Here is a 7,841-nt window from a genome sequence, read left to right as displayed (position 1 = left end):
GAGAGGGGGTAGAGAGAGAGGGGAGGAGAGAGAGAGGGGGTAGAGAGGGGGTAGAGAGGGGGGAGAGAGGGGGAGAGAGAGAGGGTAGATAGGGGGTAGAGAGAGAGAGGCGGTAGAGAGAGAGGGGGTAGAGAGGGGGAGAGAGGGGGGAGAGAGGGGGTAGAGAGGGGGTAGAGAGAGGGTAGAGAGAGAGAGGGGGTAGAGAGAGAGGGGAGAGAGAGGAGAGAGAGAGGGGGTAGAGAGAGAGGGGGTAGAGAGGGGGAGAGAGGGGGTAGAGAGGGGGTAGAGAGAGGAGAGAGAGAGAGGGGGTAGAGAGAGAGAGAGGGGGTAGAGAGAGAGGGGGTAGAGAGAGAGGGGGTAGAGAGAGTTAGGGGGTAGAGAGAGAGGGGGTAGAGAGAGAGAGAGGGGATAGAGAGAGAGGGGGTAGAGAGAGAGAGGGGGTAGAGAGAGAGGGTAGGGGTGGTAGAGAGGGGGTAGAGAGAGAGAGGGGGTAGAGAGAGAGAGGGGTAGAGAGAGAGGGTAGGGTTGTAGAGAGGGGGGTAGAGAGAGAGAGGGGGTAGAGAGAGAGGGTAGAGAGAGATAGAGAGAGGGGGTGGTAGAGAGGGGGTAGAGAGAGAGAGAGAGGGGGTAGAGAGAGAGGGGGTAGAGAGAGAGGGGGTAGAGACAGGGTAGAGAGAGAGGGTAGGGGTGGTAGAGAGGGGGTAGAGAGAGAGGGTAGAGAGAGATAGAGAGAGAGAGAGGGGGTGTCTATAGAAGAGAGAGAGAGGGTAGAGGAGGGGGTAGAGAGAGAGGGTAGAGAGAAGAGGTAGAAGAGAGAGTAGAGATAGATAGAGAGAGATAGAGAGAGAGAGGGGGTAGAGAGAGAGAGGGGGTAGAGAGAGAGGAAGTAGAGGGGGTAGAGAGAGAGGGGGTAGAGGAGATAGAGAGAGAGGGGTAGAGAGAGAGGTAGAGAGAGAGGTGGTAGAGAGAGATAGAGGGTAGAGAGAGACAGGGTAGAGAGAGAGAGAGGGAGGTAGAGAGAGAGAGAGAGGGGGTAGAGAGAGAGGGGGTAGAGAGAGAGAGAGAGGGTTGGTGTGGTAGAGAGGGGGTAGAGAGAGAGGGTAGAGAGAGATAGAGAGAGAGAGAGGGTGTTATAGAGAGAGAGGGGGTAGAGAGAGTAGAGAGAGAGGGGAGAGAGAGAGAGGGGGGTGTCTATAGAGAGAGTTGGTGATCACGACTCTCTGTGTGTGTCTCTCTCTCCCACGTGCCCACCCAACTCTTGAGGGAACTCGACGATCAGCTCCTGCGTCTCTCCTCCACGTGTGTATCCCCGTCACTCTCTGTGAATCTGTCACTCTCTGTGAATCTGTGACTCTCTGTGACTCTCTGTCACTCTGTGTGACTCTCTGTGCCTCTGTGTGACTCTGTCACTCTGTGTCACTCTGTGTGAATCTGTGACTCTCTGTGACTCTCTGTGAATCTGTCACTCTGTGTGACTCTCTGTGTCACTCTGTGAATCTGTGTCACTCTGTGTGACTCTCTGTGAGTCTCTGTGACTCTCTGTGAATCTGTGTCACTCTGTGTGAATCTGTCACTCTCTGTGACTCTCTGTCACTCTGTGTGAATCTCTGTCACTCTGTGAGACTCTGTGTGTATCCCCGTCACTCTCTGTGACTCTCTGTGAATCTGTGTGACTCTCCGTCACTCTGTGTGACTCTCTGTGAATCTGTCACTCTGTGTCACTCTCTGTGACTCTCTGTGAATCTGTCACTCTGTGTGACTCTCTGTGACTCTCTGTGAGTCTCTGTCACTCTGTGTGAGTCTCTGTCACTCTGTGTCACTCTCTGTGAATCTGTGACTCTCTGTGACTCTCTGTGACTCTGTGTCACTCTGTGTGACTCTGTGTGACTCTCTGTGACTCTCTGTGAATCTGTGTCACTCTGTGTCACTCTCTGTCACTCTGTGTGACTCTCTGTGAATCTGTGTGACTGTGTGACTCTCTGTGACTCTGTGTGAGTCTCTGTCACTCTCTGTGAGTCTCTGTGACTCTCTGTGAATCTGTGAATCTGTGTCACTCTGTGTGACTCTCTAGGACTCTATGGTGCAGTGTTGAGTCTATGGTGCAGTGTTGAGTCTTTGGTGCAGTGCTGAGTCTATGGTGCAGTGTTGAGTCTATGGTGCAGTGTTGAGTCTATGGGGCAGTGCTGAGTCTATGATGTAGTGTTGAGTCTATGGTGCAGTGTTGAGTCTATGGTGCAGTGTTGAGTCTATGGTGCAGTGTTGAGTCTATGACAGTGTTGAGTCTATGGTGCAGTGTTGAGTCTATGGGTGGCAGTGTTGAATCTATGGTGCAGTGTTGAGTCTATGGTGCAGTGTTGAGTCTATGGTGCAGTGTTGAGTCTATGGTGCAGTGCTGAGTCTATGGTGCAGTGCTGAGTCTATGGTGCAGTGCTGAGTCTATGGTGCACTGTTGAGTCTATGGGCAGTGTTGAGTCTATGGGCAGTGTTGAGTCTATGGTGCAGTGTTGAGTCTATGGTGCAGTGCTGAGTCTATGGGCAGTGTTGAGTCTATGGTGCAGTGTTGAGTCTATGGTGCAGTGCTGAGTCTATGGTGCAGTGTTGAGTCTATGGTGCAGTGTTGAGTCTATGGGTGGCAGTGCTGAGTCTATGGTGCAGTGCTGAGTCTATGGTGCAGTGCTGAGTCTATGGTGCAGTGTTGAGTCTATGGTGCAGTGTTGAGTCTATGGTGCAGTGTTGAGTCTATGACAGTGTTGAGTCTATGGTGCAGTGTTGAGTCTATGGGTGGCAGTGTTGAATCTATGGTGCAGTGTTGAGTCTATGGTGCAGTGCTGAGTCTATGGTGCAGTGTTGAGTCTATGGTGCAGTGTTGAGTCTATGGTGCAGTGTTGAGTCTATGGTGCAGTGTTGAGTCTATGGTGCAGTGTTGAGTCTATGGTGCAGTGTTGAGTCTATGGTGCAGTGTTGAGTCTATGGTGCAGTGTTGAGTCTATGGTGCAGTGTTGAGTCTATGGTGTAGTGCTGAGTCTATGGTGCAGTGTTGAGTCTATGGTGCAGTGTTGAGTCTATGGTGCAGTGTTGAGTCTATGGTGCAGTGCTGAGTCTATGGTGCAGTGTTGAGTCTATGGTGCAGTGCTGAGTCTATGGTGCAGTGTTGAGTCTATGGTGCAGTGTTGAGTCTATGGTGCAGTGTTGAGTCTATGGTGCAGTGTTGAGTCTATGGTGCAGTGTTGAGTCTATGGTGCAGTGTTGAGTCTATGGTGCAGTGTTGAGTCTATGGTGCAGTGTTGAGTCTATGGGTGGCAGTGTTGAGTCTATGGTGCAGTGCTGAGTCTATGGTGCAGTGCTGAGTCTATGGTGCAGTGTTGAGTCTACAGCCCTGCTAGATGCTACCTGATGGGAGCTTTGTCCGTCTGTGTAACTGCACTTGCCCCTAGAGCCGTGCAGGAGGCTACCTGGGGGAGATTTGTCTGTGTGTGTGACAACACTTGCCCCTACAGCGCTGCTAGAGGCTACCTAGGGGAGTTTTGTCTTTGTGTGTTTGACAGCACTTGCCCCTACAGCCCTGCTAGAGGATAGCTGGGGGAGCTTTGTCTGTGTGTGTGTAACAGCACTTGCCCCTACAGGCCGGGTAGAAGCTACCTGGGGTAGCTTTGTCTCTGTGTGTAACAGCACTTGCCCCTACAGCCCTGCTGGAGGCTACCTGGGGTAGCTTTGTCTGTGTCTGTGTAAAATGCCCCTACAGCCCTGCTAGAGGCTACCTGGGGTAGCGTTGTCTGTGTCTGTGTAACAGCACTTGCCCCTACAGCCCTGCTAGAGGCTACCTGGGGGAGCTTTGTCTGTGTGTGTGACAGCACTTGCCCCAACACCCCTGCTATAGGCTACCTGGGGGAGCTTTGCCTGTGTCTGTGTAACAGCACTTGCCCCTACAGCCCTGCCAGAAGATACCTGGGGGAGCTTTGTCTGTGTCTGTGTTACTGCACTTGCCCCTTCAGTCCTGCTAGAGGCTACCTGGGGTAGCTTTGTCTCTGTGAGTAACAGCACTTGCCCCTACAGAGCTACTAGAGGCTACCTGGGGGAGCTTTGTATGTGTGTGTAACAGCACTTGCCCCTACAGCCCTACTAGAGGCTACCTGGGGGAGATTTGTCTGTGTCTGTGTGACAGCACTTGCCCCTACAGCCCTGCTAGAGGCTACCTTGGGGAGCTTTGTCTGTGTCTGTGTAACAGCACTTGCCCCTACAGCCCTGCTAGAGGCTACCTGGGGTGGCTTTGTCTGTGTCTGTGCAACTGCACTTGCCCCTACAGCCCTGCTAGAGGCTAGATGGAGTAGCTTTGTCTGTGTGTGTGACAGCACTTGCCCCTACAGCCCTGCTAGAGGCTACCTGGGGGAGCTTTGTCTGTGTCTGTGTAACAGCACTTGCCCCTACAGCCCTGCTAGAAGCTACCTGGAGTAGCTTTGTCTGTGTTTGTGTAACAGCAACAGCACTTGCCCCTACAGCCCTGCTAGAGGCTACCTGGGGTAGCTTTGTCTCTGAGAGTAACAGCACTTGCCCCTACAGCCCTGATAGAGGCCACCTGGGGGAGCTTTGTCTGTGTCTGTGTGACAGCACTTGCCCCTGCAGCCCTGCTAGAGGCTACCTGGGACAGCTTTGTCTGTGTCTGTATAACAGCACTTGCCCCTACAGCCCTGCTAGAGGCTACCTGGGGTAGCTTTGTCTCTGAGAGTAACAGCACTTTCCCCTACAGCCCTGATAGAGGCCACCTGGGGGAGCTTTGTCTGTGTCTGTGTGACAGCACTTGCCCCTGCAGCCCTGCTAGAGGCTACCTGGGACAGCTTTGTCTGTGTCTGTATAACAGCACTTGCCCCTACAGCCCTGCTAGAGGCTACCTGGGGGAGCTTTGTCTGTGTCTGTAACAGCACTTGCCCCTACAGCCCTGCTAGAGGCTACCTGGGGGAGCTTTGTCTGTGTCTGTGTAACAGCACTTGCCCCTACAGCCCTGCTAGAAGCTACCTGGAGTAGCTTTGTCTGTGTTTGTGTAACAGCAACAGCACTTGCCCCTACAGCCCTGCTAGAGGCTACCTGGGGTAGCTTTGTCTCTGAGAGTAACAGCACTTACCCCTACAGCCCTGATAGAGGCCACCTGGGGGAGCTTTGTCTGTGTCTGTGTGACAGCACTTGCCCCTGCAGCCCTGCTAGAGGCTACCTGGGGGAGATTTGTCTGTGTCTGTGTAACTGCACTTGCCCCTACAGCCCTGCTAGAGGCTACCTGGGGTAGCTTTGTCTGTGTGTGTGATAGCACTTGCCCCTACAGCCCTGCTAGAGGCTACCTGGGGGTAGCTTTGTCTGTGTCTGTGTAAACAGCACTTGCCGCTACATCCCTGCTAGCGGCTACCTGGGACAGCTTTGTCTGTGTCTGTATAACAGCAATTGCCCCTACAGCCCTGCTAGAGGCTACCTGGAGGAGCTTTCTCTGTGTGTGTGACAGCACTTGCCCCAACACCCCTGCTAGAGGCTACCTGGGGGAGCTTTGCCTGTGTCTGTGTAACAGCACTTGCCCCTACAGCCCAGCCAGAATATACCTGGGGGAGCTTTGTCTGTGTCTGTGTTACTGCACTTGCCCCTTCAGTCCTGCTAGAGGCTACCTGGGGAACCTTTGTCTGTGTCTGTGTGACTGCACTATGAGTCTGTATGGGTCTCTATGTATCTCTATGAGTCTCTATGGATCTCTATGAGTCTCTATGAGTCTCTATGTATCTCTATGAGTCTCTATGAATCTCTATGAGTCTCTGTGTATGTCTATGGATCTCTATGGGTCTCTATGTGTCTCTATGGATCTCTATGAGTCTCTATGAGTCTGTAAGGATCTCTATGTATCTCTATGAGTCTCTATGGATCTCTATGTATCTCTATGTATCTCTATGAGTCTCTATGGATCTCTATGTGTCTCTATGTGTCTATATGAGTCTCTATGTATGTCTGAGTCTCTATGAGTCTCTATGTGTCTCTATGGATCTCTATGAGTCTCTATGAGTCTCTAGGGGTCTCTATGAGTCTCTATGAGTCTCTAGGGGTCTCTATGAGTCTGTAAGCATCTCTATGAGTCTCTATGTGCCTCTATGGATCTCTATGGATATCTATGTATCTCTATGAGTCTCTATGGATCTCTATGTGTCTCTATGGATCTCTATGAGTCTCTATGAGTCTCTATGGATCTCTATGGATCTCTATGGGTCTATATGTATTTCTATGTATCTCTATGAGTCTCTATGGATCTCTATGTGTCTCTATGTGTCTAAATGAGTCTCTATGTATGTCTGAGTCTCTATGAGTCTCTATGGGTCTCTAGGGATCTCTATGAGTCTCTATGAGTCTCTAGGGGACTCTATGAGTCTCTATGAGTCTCTAAGTGTCTCTATGAGTCTATATGTATGTCTATGGATCTCGATGGATCTCTATGAGTCTCTATGTGTATCTATGAGTCTCTATGGGTCTCTATGGGTCTCGAAGAGTCGCTATGTATGTATATGGATCTCTATGTATCTCTATGAGTCTCTATGAGTCTCTATGGATCTCTATGAGTCTCTATGAGCCTCTATGGATCTCTATGAGACTCTATGAGTCTCTATGTGTCTCTATATATCTCTATGAGCTTCTATGAGTCTCTATGGATCTCTATGGATCTCTATGAGTCTCTATGAGTCTCTATGGATCTCTATGAGTCTCTATGGATCTCTATGGATCTCTATGGATCTCTATGAGTCTCTATGAGTCTCTATGTATCTAAATGAGACTCTATGAGTCTCTATGTATCTCTATGAGTCTATGAGTCTCTATGGATCTCCATGGATCTCTATGAGTCTCTATGAGGCTCTATGGATCTCTATGGATCTCTATGAGTCTCTATGGATCTCTATGAGTCTCTATGGATCTCCATGGATCTCTATGAGTCTCTATGAGTCTCTATGATATGGATCTCTATGAGTCTCTATGGATCTCCATGGATCTCTATGAGTCTCTATGAGTCTCTATGAGTCTCTATGTATCTCTATGAGTCTCTATGGATCTCTATGGATCTCTATGAGTCTGTATGAATCTCTATGAGTCTCTATGTATCTCTATGGATCTCTATGAGTCTCTATGGATCTCTATGGATCTCTATGAGTCTATATGTATCTCTATGAGTCTCTATGTATCTCTATGGATCTCTATGAGTCTCTATGGATCTCTATGAGTCTCTATGGATCTCCATGGATCTCTATGAGTCTCTATGAGTCTCTATGGATCTCTATGTATCTCTATGAGTCTCTATGAGTCTCTATGTATCTCTATGAGTCTCTATGGATCTCTATGGATCTCTATGAGTCTCTATGAGTCTCTATGAATCTCTATGAGTCTCTATGTATCTCTATGGATTTCTATGAATCTCTATGGATCTCTATGAGTCTCTATGAGTCTCTATGAGTCTTAATGGATCTCTATGGATCTCTATGAGTCTCTATGAGTCTCTATGGGTCTCTATGGATCTCCATGGATCTCTATGAGTCTCTATAAGTCTCTATGGATCTCTATGGATCTCTATGAGTCTCTATGAGTCTCTATGGGTCTCTATGGATCTCTATGGATCTCTATGAGTCTCTATGGATCTCTATGAGTCTCTATGGATCTCTATGGATCTCTATGAGTCTCTATGAGTCTCTATGTATCTCTATGAGTCTCTATGAGTCTCTATGAGTCTCTATGGGTCTCTATGTATCTCTATGGATCTCTATGTATCTCTATGGATCTCTATGTCTCTCTATGAGTCTCTATGGATCTCCATGGATCTCTATGAGTCTCTATGT

The 7,841-nt window shown here is 49.4% G+C and overlaps 1 protein-coding gene across 1 annotated transcript in view; it reads left to right on the top strand.

The window, feature by feature from the left end:
* Window positions 1–1,220: 1,220 nt before the first annotated feature.
* Window positions 1,221–7,841, top strand: part of LOC116938312 (calsequestrin-1-like) — a 49,968-nt gene continuing 43,347 nt past the window's right edge. Inside the window, exon 1 of the mRNA XM_076057474.1 lies at window positions 1,221–1,299. The gene's annotated coding sequence lies outside the window, so the exon portion shown is untranslated. The remainder of the gene's footprint in view (window positions 1,300–7,841) is intronic.

This window comes from Petromyzon marinus, chromosome 82 (assembly GCF_048934315.1).
Source record: "Petromyzon marinus isolate PM22_M1 ecotype Great Lakes invasive population chromosome 82, UKy_Petmar_22M1.pri1.0, whole genome shotgun sequence".
In the NCBI taxonomy this organism is placed as follows: Eukaryota; Metazoa; Chordata; class Hyperoartia; order Petromyzontiformes; family Petromyzontidae; genus Petromyzon; species Petromyzon marinus.
This window is presented reverse-complemented; position numbering and strand designations above follow the sequence as displayed.